General features: G+C 34.5%; 1 long non-coding RNA gene across 1 annotated transcript; it reads left to right on the forward strand.

The window, feature by feature from the left end:
- Window positions 1–1,915: 1,915 nt before the first annotated feature.
- LOC121745397 lies at window positions 1,916–16,802 on the forward strand. The gene is made up of 28 exons (XR_006038816.1): window positions 1,916–2,177; window positions 3,084–4,443; window positions 4,546–4,749; window positions 4,902–5,161; window positions 5,248–5,369; window positions 6,049–6,156; window positions 7,161–7,225; window positions 7,326–7,505; window positions 7,579–8,728; window positions 8,802–8,977; window positions 9,159–9,310; window positions 9,454–9,547; window positions 9,670–9,762; window positions 9,895–9,982; window positions 10,128–10,230; window positions 10,299–10,384; window positions 10,937–11,685; window positions 11,759–11,881; window positions 12,349–12,427; window positions 12,563–12,652; window positions 12,785–13,181; window positions 13,305–13,407; window positions 13,537–13,889; window positions 13,987–14,083; window positions 14,199–14,671; window positions 14,744–14,971; window positions 15,101–15,485; window positions 16,659–16,802. It is a non-coding gene; the product is annotated as an uncharacterized LOC121745397 (long non-coding RNA).
- The last annotated feature ends 1,933 nt before the right edge of the window (window positions 16,803–18,735 follow it).

Here is an 18,735-nt window from a genome sequence, read left to right on the forward strand (position 1 = left end):
GCAAAATAATACTCCCTCCGTCCCGTGTTACTTGCACTTTTATGATTCGCTTCGTCCCAAACTACTTACACTATATTTATTTTAAATAAGAATCATGGTATTTAATTATAACAGATTAAGTGTTCCTTTATTAAGTGATCTCTCATTACACTTAAAATACTAATTTAGTTACACTAAAAAATAAATTCCAAATTTACGACCGGAAAAAAAGTGCGAGTAATACGAGACGGAGGAGACTATTTTAAATATAAACTATAAATGCAAAAACATTAGCATGTGTATTATTCCATGCAAATTCGTTTATATTTATGTAATGTATTCCCAAATCTGCAAATTATATTATATTTTTATAATGTATTTCCTGAAATAAGGAATGATATGCTACATACCTTATGTTAGCAATATTCTCGTGTGACGCATGTTCAACATTGTTCGTTTTGATTTATATATTTTGTATGATTCTAATAGTACATCTTTAATATCAATTTGTATTGATTTGTGTTTGTTTTTTAATGGTAAAACACAATGTTTTGTTACAACACAACAAATTACTTCATCATATTATCATATTTCTTCATGGTATACTTTAATCTCTTCTTCAATCACATTTATGGTTAAAGCACAATATTCAGTTAAAGCTACCAAATTACATCATTTTAGAAATAAATTTATTCATCTTATATTTTAATAAGTTCACCCTAATACAGAACGATTTTATGTTCAACTGAAACTAGTTTCAAAAATCCAATACGCATAACTTCGTCGAATTAAATAATAGAACTCACAACAAATATATTCTGGTAAAATTAATTAAGTTACAACATACCTAATATCTAGATATATTTACGCTTCACCACAAATGAAATGCAGTCACATCATACCAAATCACTTCATCTAATAAACAACATTTTTCATCGTATAATGAAATAAGTTGACCTAAATATGGGATCATTTTATGTTAATACTCCTATGAATCTACTTTGAAAAATTCAAAACAAATATAATTCTTACGAAATCACTTCATATATTACAATCAATTCATATTACAAAATTAAGATGAAACAAATTTACCCAATCAAAAGACACAAATTTTTTTTGCAGATCACATATAATTCCAAAATTGATAACCAAAACAGTAAAAGTTTTAAGAGAAACGAAAATTTAACCGAACTATAAAATCAAAATGAAGTGGAAACTACACCAAACCTTTGATTATATAACCTCCAATTCATTGGTTTAATTCCAGATTTTAGCTCATACACTACCACAAATGAAGAAAATATCAGATAGATTGTAGAGGTATGGTGAAAAGTAAATTAAAACAATTGATTCACCCACCTTTTCCAATTTGTGTTGTCTGCATCTCCATTTTGTAGTTGGATTAAACTGTCAGGTGGTGCAATGAACCCTTATCCCTAGGTTTCTTTTGCTAAGGAGAAATTGCAAAATTAGATTGAGAGTGAAAGAGAAATTGAGCGAAAAAACAAAATGGTGAAAATGAGAGTGAAATCCCACTTAATCTGTAATCTAACTTAGTTCATACCATAATTAACTGCATCAACTAAGTAATTCGAATTAGGAATGAACTATAGAAATTTGATGTCCCATTTCTAATAACCCATCCCAAATCTGATCAATGATTATATTTTGGTCTATAATTCTACAGGCCATTATCCATTACGATCGTTACAATACAAAGTATTTCATTCTCTCGTATCACTTTCACCCTGACCATTCTCTCTCTTTAATATATCAAAACTAAAACTGATTCATAGTATTAAGTTATACGAATTTCACAATTTTTTAGTAGTAATAAATTTTCAATATTAATACATGACTGTCTACGAATTTATACATGACTGTCTACGAATTTAATAGTAATAAAGTTTGAATATTAATGATTATACCGTTTCTATATTTTGAATATTTTGCAGAGTCCTTTCCATTTCACGCCCCTCACTTTTCTCTGCACTCTCTCTCTTCCTTCCCTTTCCTCCTTCCTCTGTAAAAATTGAACGGCGTATAAATCGGCGGATGGATGCAATGAAAACTCGGCACAGGGATTTGTTGGTGCTGCCTCGAATGAGTAATTGAGGAGATGGAGAGTCAACCCGCACCTAGAAGCCTCTCACTAAACCTCCGCCGCCGTTCCTCTCAACAGCCATCGCCGTCTTCAGGTAATCAATTTGTATTTTCTTTTTTTCTTTATATAAATTTGTTCATCATTTTTTGGGGTTTGTAGATTGATAATGTTTTTGCTTAGATTATTGCGAGTAGGTTGAGGTCTGCTGAATCAATATTAGCATCACCAAATTTACTATTGTTAAATTGTGAATTTAGAGTTGATTTTAGGAATTAGAAAGGTTGAGTTTGACCTATGAACACAACAAGGTCCCCTCTTCTACTTGAAATTACTAAAATAACCCTCTCATGTTTTTGAACTTCCTGGAAGCCTCACTGATTTAGACTTCAATTGAAGAATCCACATCCAACATGGTATGAGTGTTAGGTAATAAGCTAATTACTTGTCTAAAGCTGCATTATTTTGCATCATGGACATTAGATTCCTATGTAGTGAATTACTACTTATATAACTGTTTGCAAAGAACCGAGCTTAAGCATATTGTTCTTGATTTGCTCAAAGTACGCACTAATTCTCCAATGATGCACTGTATGATTTCACATGCTGGCCTCGCTTTAGATGTGGGAATGATGTCAATCCTACATTGTATGCAAAATTAATGTGCATAATGTATTTATAATTTTGTTAAGATTTCATGTTTTTCCTTGATATTAGAATGAGTTGTTTTGATGATCAAACCTCATTTTTATATATTTCTACATATGTGTGCATGTGTTAGATAATGAAGCACAAGCATGAATAGCAGCTGCCGAAAAGGTTGCAAATTCTATCGGATTCTTTATCTAGAATTTTGCTGTCCAACATATTAGGTTGTATTTAAGTGGATGCTTTTGAATATGCACTTTAAGTATTTGTTACTTATGTTGTGCTTCATTTCATTATTTTTATTTATCAGCTGATTCATATAATTGATTTTGTTTGTTTTGTGTTTGTTGTGTAGGAGTTGAGGAGGTTATTAGTGTAGACTTCGTTTTTCTCAAGGGTTGATCTGCAAACTTAGTTGTTGCTTACTAACTTCTGGAGTCCTAGGTTTCCCATGCTTCAAATAAGTGATAACAGTGTTCTTTGTTGCCCGATTTCTTGAGCTAAGGAGAGAGAACTATTCCGGTTTTGAAAAATTAATTGAAAAAGCCATAGGGCCGATCGACTGAATGAGAGCTTTATGAGTTGCAATCTTGTTGATATTGGTGCATAAAAATGATTTAGGCAATAGGAATAAAGGCCTCATATCCAAATTATCACATGCCTGACCCTGCATAAACCACTAGTGAGCCAGTTTGAGCCCCAAAAGACTAATTTCTTTGTTGAAAATTTTGAAGTCCTTATATCAGCTTACTTATTATATCCATTTGTTGGCCTATATTTTCTTCCCTAGTCACTAACATTAAAGTGCTAGCACATTCTTGGGAGGGTATTATGGTGGCAAGAAAAAGATGGAGGTTCTGGACCATTCATTAGGTGGTATTACTGAGATACAAAGTGAGTGAAAAACTGTCCCTTCAAACGAAAATAGAATAAAAAGGCAGCCTTTCAAGAGTAAAAAAAAGCCAAGGCTAAAAAAAATGGCAGCCTTTCATAAGTAAAAAAAAGCTAAGGCTAGAAAAAAATAAAAAGGCAGCCTTTCATAAGTAAAAAAAGCCAAGGCTAGAAAAAAAAAGGCAGCCTTTCATGTCTAAAAAAAGCCAAGGCTAGAAAAAAACAACAAAATAAAAAAGCAGCCTTTCTTGAGTAAAAAAAAAGCCAAGGCTCGAAAAAAAATATTGAGCGAAAAAATAGAAATGATAAAAGAATGCTCAAAAGAATAAGTTGACATATGGTCGAAAAATCTCATGTTTGGGGTGTTGAGCTGTAAGAAATTTGTACGCAGTGAGTGAGATGTGAAAGACGTTGTGATGGATGTGCTAGTATTTTAAGAATGGTGGTAAGCTACTTAACCAAATATTATCCCACCTTTACCAAAAGCCCCGTTACATCCCAATGAATAAGACCTTTTGATTTGTGCATCATATTGACTTGTGAGCAATGAATTTTGCTTGATTTTGGGAGAAAGATCTTATGTGCATAAAATAAAGAATAGTCAGAAGAACTTCTCTTTATGAATTAGTGACGATGGTTTGAGACTCCCAGGACACAACATGAACTTAGATTGAAGCATGGGATGCCTAGTTCTTAGGGAATTAGTTCGTGTACAATTCTTGTTCTAAAGTTTTACCCGCGAGTGAATTCGGGGTCGGCCTAATTTCCCTACTGATTCATATGGTTTGGCGTGACTTGAGGCAGAGGATTATCTAATATATCTTGTGAGTGTGATTTATTGTGTTACTTGCTCGAGGGCTAGCAAGACTTAAGTTTTGGGGGTGTTTGATGTGAGTGGGTACTTTTCTAACTTGTTCCTCGGACAGTATACAATGGAATGGAGGGTAGCGTATTACTGCTCCAAGACAATTTTGACCACTTCGATATCAAGTGTCTCTCAGTTCATACTAAAGCCATCAATGAAGGACTATTGCAAAATCTTTCTGATGCTCTACGCTTGTCGGTACCTGATAAAATTGGAGTTGGTCTTGCTTTGTCTAAATCTGAAGATCACGATACCAGGATGTGTGGTTAGCTATTCTCTTCCTTGTACATACATTTAGATATACTTTTTGTTTAGTTGTAGGAAGTGGAATACATGCAACAATTTATTATTTTTATTTCCTTGGATTCTTTCTATATGTTCCTCTAAATCTGTTACCATTTTCTTGTCTGTATGCAGGAAAGAATTTTTGTTTGAGTCAGATTAAAGTGCTGTGTGCCAATCCTATTGCATTTGAGGCGACTGAGATAATTCAACATATTCTCGTGTTACTCTTAGTTGATTTGAAGACCTCTCTAAGCATTCAGATTCACTCTTGCAAATGTTATCTCTTGTGAAACTAAGGTGCTTTCCGTGATAGTTCCTCGTGCAAAAATAGACTTGAATTTCTTAGTCAATCTGAAGGCCGAGGCCCAACTATGTGGAGATCACTTCTTCAGGTGCTTTCAGTGAAACTGCCTAGTGCATAAATAGACTCGAATTTGTTTTGGAAACCAATTTTTACCTTTATGCTTGTTTATATTAGCGCTGTTAAAAATGCTCCGCACTGGTGGACGAGCAAGACCTGGGGGCCGCGACCTGGTGGGGGCAAGTCGTGTGGCGGCAGGGGGAGACTTAGTTCTTAACTTAGAAGAAGTCGGGGAAAGGGTGAGCCTGCTTTGCTTAATCATCTTCTTGTTGGTTGTAGCGAATATTTTTTAACTTATTTGATTCAATTTTTGCTGCCTTTTTGCAGCTGTATAAATCTATCACATATATTTTTGGGTATTATACTGTGTGCCTGGTGATTTCCTACATTTTCTAATTCACTTCTTGCTACCTTGCATCTATATAATTAATATATACACTTATTATCGTATTTTTTGTGTCATATGCCTTGTACATAAATGTGCTATATTAGTATTTCTTTTCTTTGATATATAAACCCCATTGATTGTCAAATCTTGGCATCTTAATATATCTATTAAATTGTTTTCACAGACTCTTTCCCAAGTACTTCCTAGATATGTTTCTTTTTACTTTGGCATTCGGTTTGCTGTACTTGCATCTAAAAAAGAAATCATGGGCCTTGGAAGCTGGATGAGCAGTCAATTAGTGTCAAGTAAAGATGCTTTCTATGAAGTTAGTGTTTTCTCTTTTTAAAAATCCCTCCCTATTAAGATCCCAAGGACACAAAGAAAAGCAAGTTAATGTCTGTTGTTGTGTAAAGAAATCATTCTGTGAGATATTATTTGCCAAGACTAATTTTAGAATTTACATCTGGCAGTGCCATCTTGTGTCTGTTATAATTGTAATTTCATGCTCTGGTTTATGTGCATGCCTCCAGGAATAGATCAAGTTTCTGAAGGATGTTCAGGACCTCTCTCCCAGTCACATTCAACCTTTGGGTTCACTTTTGAATATCTTTTTGGAAGCTTGTCCCACTATTTTAAAGGTAATATTGCGACATATATTTTCATCACTTTTGAATACCTTGTTGGAAGTCTGTCCCACTATTTTAAATGAACACGTCACTGGAATATTCTTGCTTGTAAGATATCAGTATTTCAAAGTTCTATGTGTTGAATTTTATGGCCAAATACTGATGCTAGATATGACGGAGATTGCTTCTAGCATTTTAGCATTTCGTTAGTAAAATGCTTAATTCTCTGAAGGGATGTGGTCATTTTTTAAATAGGGAACAGTCTATATACGACTATATGTTTGCTAATCTTTTGAGGAATACAATTTTTTTTAAAGTACCCTGAAAGGAAGCAGTACATTTTGGTTAGATCTTATTTACTGATTGTTCTAAATTAATATACCGAAACTATTTTTTGTGTTAAAAATAGTTCAATGTTTTTTTTTGGTATGAATCTGGGCATGGAATTATTGAATCCATAGTCTGGTTTTGTTGTAGGATTTGTCATGATGTATAGCCAAAATTTCATGTATTATATACTGTGACATGGTGTGCCACTTAGGTTATGATTTCTTTTTCTTATGTATGGTGTTGGATTGATTTAAGCATCAAGTAGCTAGTTCAGAATTTTGAAGTCAATTTCTTTGTATGAAATGGTAACTAATGATTTATGCTATCATAGCAGAGATGTCATATGCAAACACTTCCAAGAAAACTAAAGACTATATCTATTTATTACATTAACTCTCCACTTCCGCTGATCTTTCTCAAGATTTTAATATTTCTGCGATGCCAGCTTATTGCTACTTCTATGGCTGGGTGACTCCAGAAATCATATAAGCACATGTAGGAAAATCAAATCAACGATTGGACATACATATTGGAGAAGTTTCTTACATTGCTTGATTTTAGAAACAATTTTCCTGCAGGAAATAATTTGATTACTTTTTCTGATTCGTTGATTCTGAAGGGTCCTTTTTTCTGTAGTGTATATAACATTGTAAATGTTAAAGAAATTATGTGCTTTTAAATGGCAGGACTATACCATGGAGCCTGATGAGAAACTTATACTAAATGCAGCACATTTGATGGTATCATTAAGGTATAGATAACCTTTGCTATATTACTTTCTTGTGTTAATTGTTAATGATCTTGTGAATTTGTCAAAACATCACTTTATATACCTTGTGTGTTTTTTGCAGAGGCCCTTGCATCACATTTAGGAACCTTTACTTGGTTTAGTATCAAGCGAGCTTAGAAGGTCACTTCAGGGCTTGGCCGTAGCAAGTGATTTTCTAGAGCAGTCATTTCAGCTGGTAACTAATGATAATATCCTTTGCATCAATGGCTTGATTTCCATAATAACCATTAAGATAAAAGAGGTGAGGTAATAAAGACTTGTTTTCATCAACGAGACTAATTGGTTTTAATTAGAAATAACATGTGACCTTGCAGGAAGGAAACACAAACAGAGTTGACACCGATGAATGGAATCCATCCACTGATACACATTTCCTCGATTGATAACCGCTCTGGAAATGTTGTGATACACCCAAAATTTTAAATATTAATCCAGCAGTTGTGTTAGTCTACGATAGTTTGATCAACTATCGCGGGACCAAATTTTCTATAGATTGCAAACTTGAGTTTGCTCGCACTGCTTGCTCATCTAAATTCTGCTGCTGTGCTGCGCTATAAGCAGAACTTGGTCCTTTTTTGAGATTGCTACTTCAGTGTTGATCAAGTTTCAGAGATGTCCACTGTTCTTTAGCAGTGAGATGTTATAGCTCGTAGGATTTTTCCGCTAGTACACTTTGAGCTCACACATATTTAGGGACTAACCCCGGAGTTGTCTAGGTTCTCGCTTCCAGTATAGGGGTGTGATCCTGGTGCCCCCCCTTACTTGCTTTCTACGCAAACCAGTGAGTATTATATCTCCCTTTACATTTTCTTGTCCTGAGGTTAATGTTTAGAATAGTTTTGAGGTGTGGGTGTTTTGCGCGCATTTTTCTTTTTGTGCTTGTAATTTATCCTGATTGTGCGTGCATGCATGGTTTTCTCTCTATTGATTATCACCTGACACTTTTTATGGGTAATTAGTATAGACTTAGTTTCTCTCAAGGGTTGCTTACTAACTTCTGGAGAACTAAGATTCCCTAATTTAAAACACATAATTTTTTAATATTTTAAAGATATGTGAAAAAGAATTTGTGCTGCTGCTGTACAAGACCAAGTGAATTTCTTAAATTATTTTAATGATATGTGTAAATGAATTTGTGTTGCTACTTATTACAGCATTAATACTAGCAAATAGCTGATAAAATTTTTAGTAAATTCTTGTGTTAATTTAGTCCATTGTGTATGGGTTTGGAATTAATATTGTTTGTACTTTGTCCTTGGTGCATTTTAACCTTGTTTACATGCAGTCCAAACCATTTATGGGAAAATTGTTCAACTACTTTCTGTTAGCAGAAAGCACAGAGAGAGTGTTGTGCCACTTTTTATTATGCTAGCCTTTATGGTCCTCAAACTCCTGTAAACAACATCATTCCTTCATTCCCTCCTGCTTTGGCTAGCTACTGATGGAACCTTCTAGTTATGCAAAGTGAGCACATTCTGTTTTATATATGCCATTGTTTGCTTGTGCACTTTTTTACCTGTGGAATTTATAAATGTAGGAACCTGGAAATGCTGCACATCCTACTAATGCAATTCTGTCTTTCGAGCATCCTGGGACGAACCTTGATATTAGAATGAGTTATTTTGATGATACAATCTCATTTCTATATGTTTAAACATATGTGTGCCTGCTTTAGATTATGAAGCACAAGTCCGAATAGCAGCTGCCGAAAAGGTTACAAATTGATTCTTTATCTAGACCTTGCTGTCCAGTATATTTGTTTGTATTTAAGTTGATACTTTTGAATATGCACTTTAAGTATTTGTTACATATGTTGTGCTTAATTTCTTTATTTTTTATTTACCAGCTGATTTATAGTATAATTTATTTTGTTTGTTTCTGTGTTTGTTTGTAGGAGTTAAGGAGGAGCTAACTTGTAAAGGAGGCAAGATGAGAGAAGAAATGCCTAACCCCCATCACCTATTTCCCACGCAAACAAGGGATTATTTTGTTTCCCCTCACATCCTGTCCTTCACATAAAGGGCAATGTTAAGATTAAGATATAGGGTGAGTTTGTTTGTGTGCATGCTTGATTATGTGGTTGTAAATAATTTGATTACTTTCACTCTGATTCGTTGATTCTGAAGGGTTCTTTCAGTAGTGTTTGTAAAAATGCGAAAATACTAACGAAATGTGTTTTTAAATGGCAGGGCTATGCCACGGAGCCTGATGAGAAACTTATACGAAACGCAACATATATGATGGTAGCAAGGTTGACAGGAAGTGTTGCTAATTAACTTGTAGGTATAGATAACCTTTGCTTTATTACTTTCTTGTGTTATAAATGCCAATGATCTTGTGAATTTTCAGAACACCACTTTATATACCTTGCGTGCTGATTGAAAAGACCTTTACATCACATTTAGGAACCTTTACGTGGTTCTATATCAAGCCAACTCAGAATGTCACTTCAGGGGCTTGGCTATGCAAGTCGTCTTCTAGAGCTGTCATTTCAGCAGGTGACTAATGATAATCTCCATCAATGTGTCTTGATTTCTATAAGAACTAATATAACAAGAGAGACGAATAAAGACTTGTTAGCATCAACCAAAGTATTTGGTTTTAATTAGAAATACCATATGGCTTTGCAGGAATCACAAACGGAGTTGACACCGATGAATGGAATCCATCCATTGATACACAACTTCCTCGATTGATAACCGCTCTGGAAATGTTGTGGTACACTCAAAATTTTAAATATTATTCCAGCATTTGTGTTTGTCTACGGCAGTTTGATCAGCTATCGAGGGACCAAATTTGATTTAGATTGCAAACTTGAGTTTGCTCGTACTGCTCATCTAAATTCTGCTGCTGTTCATTCCAGGTTGAGTGTAAGGCTACGTAGCAAGGAGAACTCAGTCCCGTGTTGAGAGCGCTACTTCAGTGTTGATAAGTTATAGAGATGTCCTCTGATCTTCAAAAGTGAGGTGTTATAGCTGTAACCACTACTCGTAGGATTTTTATGCTAGTACACTTTGAGCACAAACTTTTGCAGGAACTAACCCAGAGTTGTCCTAGTTCTCACTTCCGGTATAGGGGTGTGATCCGGCATCACCCCTTACTTGCTTTCTACTCAAACAAGTATGTATTCTATCCTCTTTACATTTTCTCTTCCTTCATATTGAGGGTAATGTTTAGAATAGTTTTGAGGTGTGGGCGTTTGCGTGCATTCTTCTTTTTGGGGTTGTAATTTATCTTATTTGTGTGTATATGTAAGGTTTTCTCTCTATTAATTGTCACCAGAAACACTTTTTAATGGTTTATTAGTGTAGACTTAGTTTCTCTCAAGGGTTGGAGAACTAAGATTCCTAATTTAAAACACCTTACTTATTAATATTTTAATACGTGAAAATGAATTTGTGATGCTGAACAAGACATGCTGCTGAACAAGACCAAGTACATATATTTTCTATGGTCGTTTGAAATTTTCTCTATGTAGTGTGGTGAACGTGGAGGTTGTTGATGTTTTTTCCGTTGAATGGGATTTACTTTTTAAAGCAATAATACTAGCAAATAACTGATATAAAAACTTTGGTAAAGGCTTGTGTTAATTTAGTCTATTGAGTATGGGTTTGGAATTCATATTGTTTGTATTTTGTCCTTGTTGCCTTTTTTAACCTTGTATACATGCAGTCCAAACCAGTGATGGGGAAATAGATTAACAACTTTCTATTAGGAGAAAGCATAGAGACAGTGTTGTGCCACTTTTTTTTTATGCTAGCATTTATGGGCAAGGTCAAGTGAACCTTTTGTCCTAAGCAAGGCCACCTGTCGCATTCACAAAACGAGTTTATGAGGTGATTCTCTGTCAAATTCTAGGACATCTAAGTTGATTCAGGTGGTCAGATATATATTATCTATTTTCATCTTTGTGATCTTTATTTATGTCTCATTTCATTTTTTCATTTTGTTCGCATCAGTTTGCTCATTTTCTAGGCAAGAATCGATCCATCCAGAGCTCAAATGCATTTCCAGATTGCCCCTCCGCTTCATTAGTAGGTGGACTTTCCTGGAAATTTGCATCTCTACTTCTGACTGAATGAGTGTTAGCACTGGAATTGGTGCTATTCCCCACACACCTGAAATTTGCTCTGACGAGATGGATCCTGTTGAATCCCAGATTCCTACAAGGTTTGTTTAGTTTATGGTTTTCTTTGATTTTTATACCATTTATTAATTATTAGTTGTTGTTTTCCTGCGACTAAACCCTGCGAGCAATAAAAACAAAATTGAATCAAATTAGTAAAATTATGGTGATCGTTTTTAGTTCCTTCATCTCGCATTGTAATTAGCGATGGTCCACAAACTCTTGAAGATGACATAATTCCTTCATTCCTTCTTGATTGGGCCATCTACTAATGGAACCTTCCAGTTACACAAAAGTGAGTACATTCTTTTATATATTAGCCATTATTTGCTTGTGCACTTTTTTATCTGTGCACTTTATTAATGCAGGAACCTGGAAATGCTACACATCCACTAATGCAACTGTCTTGCGAGCATCCCGAGACAAATGTCTCTGAGCCATTTATAACCTTTGGTGATGCATTGCGTATGTACCATACTATCTCATAGAAGGTATGTATACTATGCGCCTTAACTCTTTAGTTATCAATTCCTTAAATCTCGTGCCCAAAATATTGCCTCGCTTATTGTTGGACGGAGGGAGTACAAAATTACGAACTATAGCTATAAGTTTATTTTACTATTATCTTAGTTGGTAACTGGTATCCTCCAATATGTTGATGTCAACTTATTATGTTGTTTTCCTTTTTTAAGACATGGTGGTTTGAGCATAAAACTTTTACTGATTTTTCCAACTATTAATTTAATCATGCGTTTTACCTAGACTTCAATTGTAGAATCCACATCCAACAAGGTATGAATGTTATTTAATGAGCTAATTACTTGTCTAAAGCTGCATTGCTTTGCATCATGGACATTTGATTCCTATGTAGGTAAATTACTGCTTCTATAACTGTTTGCAAAGAACCAAGCTTTAGCAGATTGTTCTTGAGTTGCTCAAAATATGCACTGATTCTCAGGATAATATTTCTGATGATGACTATATAATTTCATAAGCTGGGATCGGTCTAGAAGTGGGAATGATGTCAATCCTACATGGTATGTAAAATTAATGTGCAAAATATATTTATTATGTTGTTTAGATTGATATGTTTTTTCCTTTATATTGGAATGAGTTGTTTTGATGATACAATCTCATTTTTATGTATTTCTACATTTGTGTGCATGCGTTAGATAATGAAGCACAAGCATGAATAGCTCTGCCGAAAAAGGTCAATAATTCTGTTGGATTCCTTGTCTGGAACTTGCTGTCCAACTTATTAGGTTGTATTTAAGTTGATACTTTTGAATATGCACTTTATGTATTTGTTACATATGTCGTGCTTCATTTCTTTATTTTTATTCACCAGCTGATCTATATGGTTGACTTGGTTTGTTTCTGTGTTTGTTTTGTAGGAGTTAAGGAGGAGCTAACTTGTAAAGGAGGCAAGATGAGAGAAGAAATGCCTAACCCCCATCACCTAACTTCCCATGCAAACAAGGGAGTATTTTGTTTCCCCTCACATTTTTTTTCCTTCACTTAAAAGGGCAATGTTAAGTTAAGATTTGGGGTGAGGGTGTTTGTGTGCATGCTTGATTATGTGGTTGTAAATAATTTGATTACTCTATCTCCGATGTGTTGATTCTGAAGGACCCTTTTTTCAATAGTGTATATAACAATGCGAATACTAAAGAAGTTATGTGTTTTTAAATGGCAGGACATGCCATGGAGCCGGATGAGAAACTTATGCAAAATGCAGCAGATTTGATGGTAGCAAGGTTGGTAGGAAGTCTTGCTAATGTAACTTATTAGGTATAGATAACCTTTGCTTTATTACTCTCCTGTCTAATAAATGTTAATGATCTTGTGAATTGTCTGAACACCACTTTATATACCTTGTATGCTGATTGAAAAAGGCATGTATATCACATTTAGGAACCTTTACGTGGTCCAGTATCAAACCAACTCAGAAGGTCACTTCAGGGCTTGGCCATAGCAAATGATCTTCTAGAGCAGTCATTTTAGCTGGTGACTAATGGTAATCTCCTTTCATACAATGTGTCTTTATTTCCATAATTTTATTAAAATAAATGAGATGCGAATAAAAGACTTGTTAGCATCAACCAAACTAATTGGTTTTAATTAGAAATACCATACGGCTTTGCAGGAATCACAGGCGGCGATGACACCGATGAATGGAATCCATCCATTGACACACATCTTCCTCGATTGATAGCCGCTCTGGAAATGTTGTGATACACACAAAGTTTTAAATATTATTCCATCATTTGTATTTGTCTATGACAGTTAGATCAGCTATCGAGGGACCAAATTTGCTTTTGATTTCAAACTTGAGTTTGCTCATACTGCTCATCTAACTTTTGCTGTTGTTCATTGCAGGTTGAGTGCAAGGCTGAGCTGCAAGCAGAACTCGGTCCTTTGTTGAGAACACTATTTCAGTATTGAATGAGATTTACTTATTAAAGCAATAATACCAGCAAATAGCTGAGAAAAATTTCGGTAAAGTCTTGTGTTAATTTAGTCCATTGTGTATGGGTTTGGAATTAATATTGTTTGTATTTTTTCCTTATTGTATTTTAAACTTGTTTACATGCAGTCCAAACCATTTAATGGGGAAATAGATCGATTACTTTCAAACGGGAGCCCTTTATCCAGAGCCAGGGCATGTGTCACATTCACAACAAGTTTATGAGGTGATTCTTTGACAAATTCTAATATATATTATCTAGTTTATCTTTGTGATCTTTATTGGTATCTCATTTCATTTTGTCATTTTCTTTGCTGCATATTGCTCTTTTTTCACGGCAGAATCGATCAACCCAGAGCTCAAATGCATTTCCAGTTTGCCCCTCGGCTTCATCAGGAGGTGGATTATCCAGGCAATTTGCATCTCTACTTCTGACCAAATGAGTGCTAGCATTTACTCATCTGGCCTTGTTAGCACTGGAATTGGTGCTATACCCCATACACCGGAAATCGACTCTGACGAGATAGAACCAGTTGGATCCCAGAATCCTACAAGGTTTGTTTAGTTTATGGCATCTTTTGATTTTTATATTATTGATTAAATGTTAATTATTAATTGTTGTTTTTCTATGAGTAAACCCTCCGACCAACAAAAACTAAAAGGAATCAAATTAGCAAAATTATGGTGATCATTTTTCAGTTCGCTCATCTCGTATTTCAATTGGCAATGGTCCACAAACTCTTGTAAACGACATCATTCCTTCATTCCCTCCTGCTTTAGCTAGCTACTGATGGAACCTTCCAATTATGCAAAAGTGAGAACATTCTGTTATATATATGCCATTGTTTGCTTGTGCACTTTTTACCTGTAGAATTTGTAAATGCAGGAACCTGGAAATGCTGCACATCCTACTAATGCAATTCTGTCTTCCGAGCATCTTGGGACAAACCTTGATATTAGAATGAGTTATTTTGATGATACAATCTCATTTTTATATGTTTAGACGTATGTGTGCCGGCTTTATATTATGAAGCACAAGTCCGAATAGCAGCTGCCGAAAAGGTTACAAACTCAGCTGGATTCTTAATCTGGAATTTGTTGTCCAACATATTAGGTTGTATTTAAGTTGATACTTTTGAATATGCAATTTATGTATTTGTTACATATGTTGTGCTTCATTTCTTTATTTTTATTCACAGCTGATTTATATAATTGAATTTGTTTGTTTCTGTTTGTTTTGTAGTAGTTAAGGAGGAGCTACTAACTTCTAAAGGAAGTGAGATGAGAGAAGAAATACCTAACGCCCATCACCTAACTTCCCATGCAAACAAGGGAGTATTTTGTTTCCCCTCACATTTTTTTCCCTTCACATAAAGGGCTATGTTAAGATTAAGATTTGGGGTGAGGGTGTTTGTGTGCATGCTTGATTATGTGTTTGTAAATAATTTGATTACTCTATCTCTGATGTGTTGATTCTGAAGGACCCTTTTTTCCATAGTGTATATAACTATGCGAATGCTAAAGAAGTTATGTGGTTTTAATTGACAGGTCTATGCCACAGAGCCTGATGAGAAACTTATACGAAATGCAGCACATTTGACAGGAAGTCTTGCTAATGTAACCTGTAGGTATAGATAACCTTTGCTTTATTACTTTCTTGTGTTATAAATGTTAATTATCTTGTGAATTGTCAGAACACTACTTTATATATTTTGCGTGCTGATTGAAAATGCCTTTACATCACATCAAGGAACCTTTACGTGGTTCAATATTTAGCCAACTCGGAAAGTCACTGAAGGGCTGGGCCATAGCAAGTGATCTTCTAGAGCAGTCATTTCAGCTGGTGGCTAGTGATAATCTCTTGTCCATCAATTTGTCTTGATTTCCATAATAACTATTAAAATAAAACAAGAGAGGCGAATAAAAACTTGTTAGGATCCACCAAACTAATTGGTTTTAATTAGAAATACCATACGGCTTTGCAAGAATCACAAACTGAGTTGACACCAATGAATGGAATCCATCCACTGATGCACACATCTTCCTCGATTGATAACCGCTCTGGAAATCTTGTGATGCACTAAAAAATTTAAATATTATTCATGCATTCTTGAGATATCTCCTTTTCAACATTGAGGTGTTATTTTTGTATCCAATACTCTTAGGATTTTTCTGCTAGTACACTTTTGTAGGGACTTACCCCAAAGTTGCGCCGGTTCTCGGTTCCGGTATAGGGGTGTTATCCTAGCACCACCCCTTATTTGCTTTCTACGCAAAAAATTAAGTATACTATCTCCCTTTACATTTTCTTGTTCTTCACATTTAGGGTAATATTTATAATAGTTTTGAGGTGTGGGTGTTTGCGTGCATTCTTCATTTTGTGGTTGTAATTTGTCATATTTGTGTGTGTTTCAATGGTTTTTTCTCTATTGATTGTCACAAGAAACACTTTTTTATGGGTTATTAATGTATACTTAGTTTCTCTCGAGGGTTGGAGAACAAGATTCCCTAATTTAAAACACCAAACTCATTATGATTTTAATAATATTGAAAATGACCAAGTACATTCTTATATTTTCTATGTAGTGAACAAGACCAAGTACATTTCTTATATTTTCTATGGTCTCTTGATATTTTCTATGTGGTGAACATCGATAACTTGCTATCCCATATTTAAGTTGGTACTCTGAATATGCACTTTTAAGTATTTATTTACTTATGTTGTACTTCATGTCTTTAGTTTTTATTCATCAGCTTATTTATATAGTTTATTTTGTTTTGTTTTTGTGTTTGTTTTGTAGGAGTTATGGAGGAGCTAACTTTTTAGGAAACAAGATAAGAAAAGTAGCTAACCCCCACCACCTAATTTTCTATGCAGACAAAGGAGTGTTCTATCTTGCCTCACATTTTATCGTCCATCACATAAAGGGAAATGTTTAGATTCATTTTGGGGTGTAGGTGTTTGTGTGTACTATGTGCACCGTGTATTTTGTGTATAGTGTGAGTGTAGTGTTGTGTCCGCATTGTGTGTGTTTTGGTTTAGTGTATGAACTTCGTGTACTTTGTGATTTTGCGTGCAGTGTGTATATGTGTGTTTGTAGTGTATGTATTTTATGTATGTGTGCGCGCAGTGTGTTGTGTATTTTGTATGTGGTGTGTAAAGTGTGTATTGCGTTAAGTGTGGGTTTGTATTGCATGTATTTTGTGTATGTATATGTGCAATATATTTTGTGTATGTATATCTGCACTGTGAATACTTTGTGTGTATGTGTAGTGAGCGTACTGTGATGCATGAGTATGTGCAGTGTGTATATTGCGTGTAGTATGGGTTTGGGTTTAGTCTGTTTATTATACGTATATTGTGCCCAATGTGTATATTTTTTGTATAGTGCGTGTTTAGCGAAGTGCTTGTGTGTAGTGTGCATGTGTAATGCTTGTATTTTGTGTATAGTGTGTGACATGTGTTGTGTGTATTGTGTTTTTATATATTGTTTGTATTTTCTTTTGTGTATATATGTGTAGTGTGCATTTTGTGTATGTGTGTATTGTGTATGATATGTGTATTGCATGTAGTGTGTAGTGTGTAGCGGTGTCTGTATTGTGTGCAATGTAAGTGTTGGTGTGTATGTGTGTTTGCAATGCACGTGCATTGCACAAAATGTATGTATTATGAGTAATGTATTTATTGTGCGCAGTATATTGTGATGTTTTCATTTTAAGTACCGTGTGTAGATTGTGTTTTGATTATATGTTTGTAGAATGTGTGTATTTTGTATATAATGTATATATGTATAACGTATGCACTATGTGCATTTTGTCGCGGTGCTTGTATTTTGTGTATTAGTGTAGATATTTTGTCCGGTGTGTATTTTTGTATAGTGCATGTGTAGCACAATGTTTGTATTTTGAATATAGTGTGTGTATGTGTGAAGTGCGAGTTGTGTGTAGTATGTGTGTGTGTTTTTGCAAACCATGAGTTTTGTGTATGTGTGTGCGAGTGTGTATATACATTGTGTATAGTGTTTGTGTAATGTGTATATTTTGTGTTTAGTATGTGCATAGTACGTATAGTGTGCAATGTGTGCATTTTGTGTTTACTTTTTATAGTGTATGTTTTTGTATATTGTGTATAGTTTGAAGTGCATAATATTGTGTATTTTGTTTAATAGTGTATAATGTGTGTAATGTGTATTTTTTATAGTTTGTGATTTTGTGTATAGTGTGTTTAGTATATGTGTGGTGTGTGTATTTTTTGTATAATGTGTGTATAGCGCGGTGTTTGTATTTTGTGTTTGTGTAGATATTTTGTGTATTGTGTATGGGTAACACATTTTTTGTATTTTGAGTGGTGTATGTATGTGTGAAGTGTGTGTTGTGTGTCGTCTTTGTATGTGTGTTTTTGCAGTGCATATAGTTTTGTGTATGTGTGCATGAGTGCAATGTTTGTATTTTGAGTAAGGTGTGGGTATGTGTGAAGTGTGTGTTGGGTGTAGTGTGCGTGTGTGCATTTTGTGTATATATGTGTGCGTATACATTTTGTTTATAATGTTTGTGTAGTGCATGTAATTTGTGTGTAGTATGTGCATAATGTGTGTGTTGTGCATGTATTTTCCCTACATTTGATTATTTTGTGTATACTATGTTTTATTTTTACAGTGTATGTGCTTGTATATTGTGTGCAGTTTGTATTATCTGTATTTTTCCATATGTTTGTATATTTTGTGTATATTCTGCTTTCATCTACTAAACACATGACTAAAATACAAATTTGTATAGTGTGTGTGCAGCTTGTGTGAAGTTTGTAGTGTATAGTAACAATGTGTGTAGCAGCGTGTAGTGTGCGTGCTGTGTTTGTGTGTCTTTTGTGTATGCATATGT

The sequence above is a fragment of the Salvia splendens genome, chromosome 8 (assembly GCF_004379255.2).
Source record: "Salvia splendens isolate huo1 chromosome 8, SspV2, whole genome shotgun sequence".
NCBI classification, from domain to species: Eukaryota; Viridiplantae; Streptophyta; class Magnoliopsida; order Lamiales; family Lamiaceae; genus Salvia; species Salvia splendens.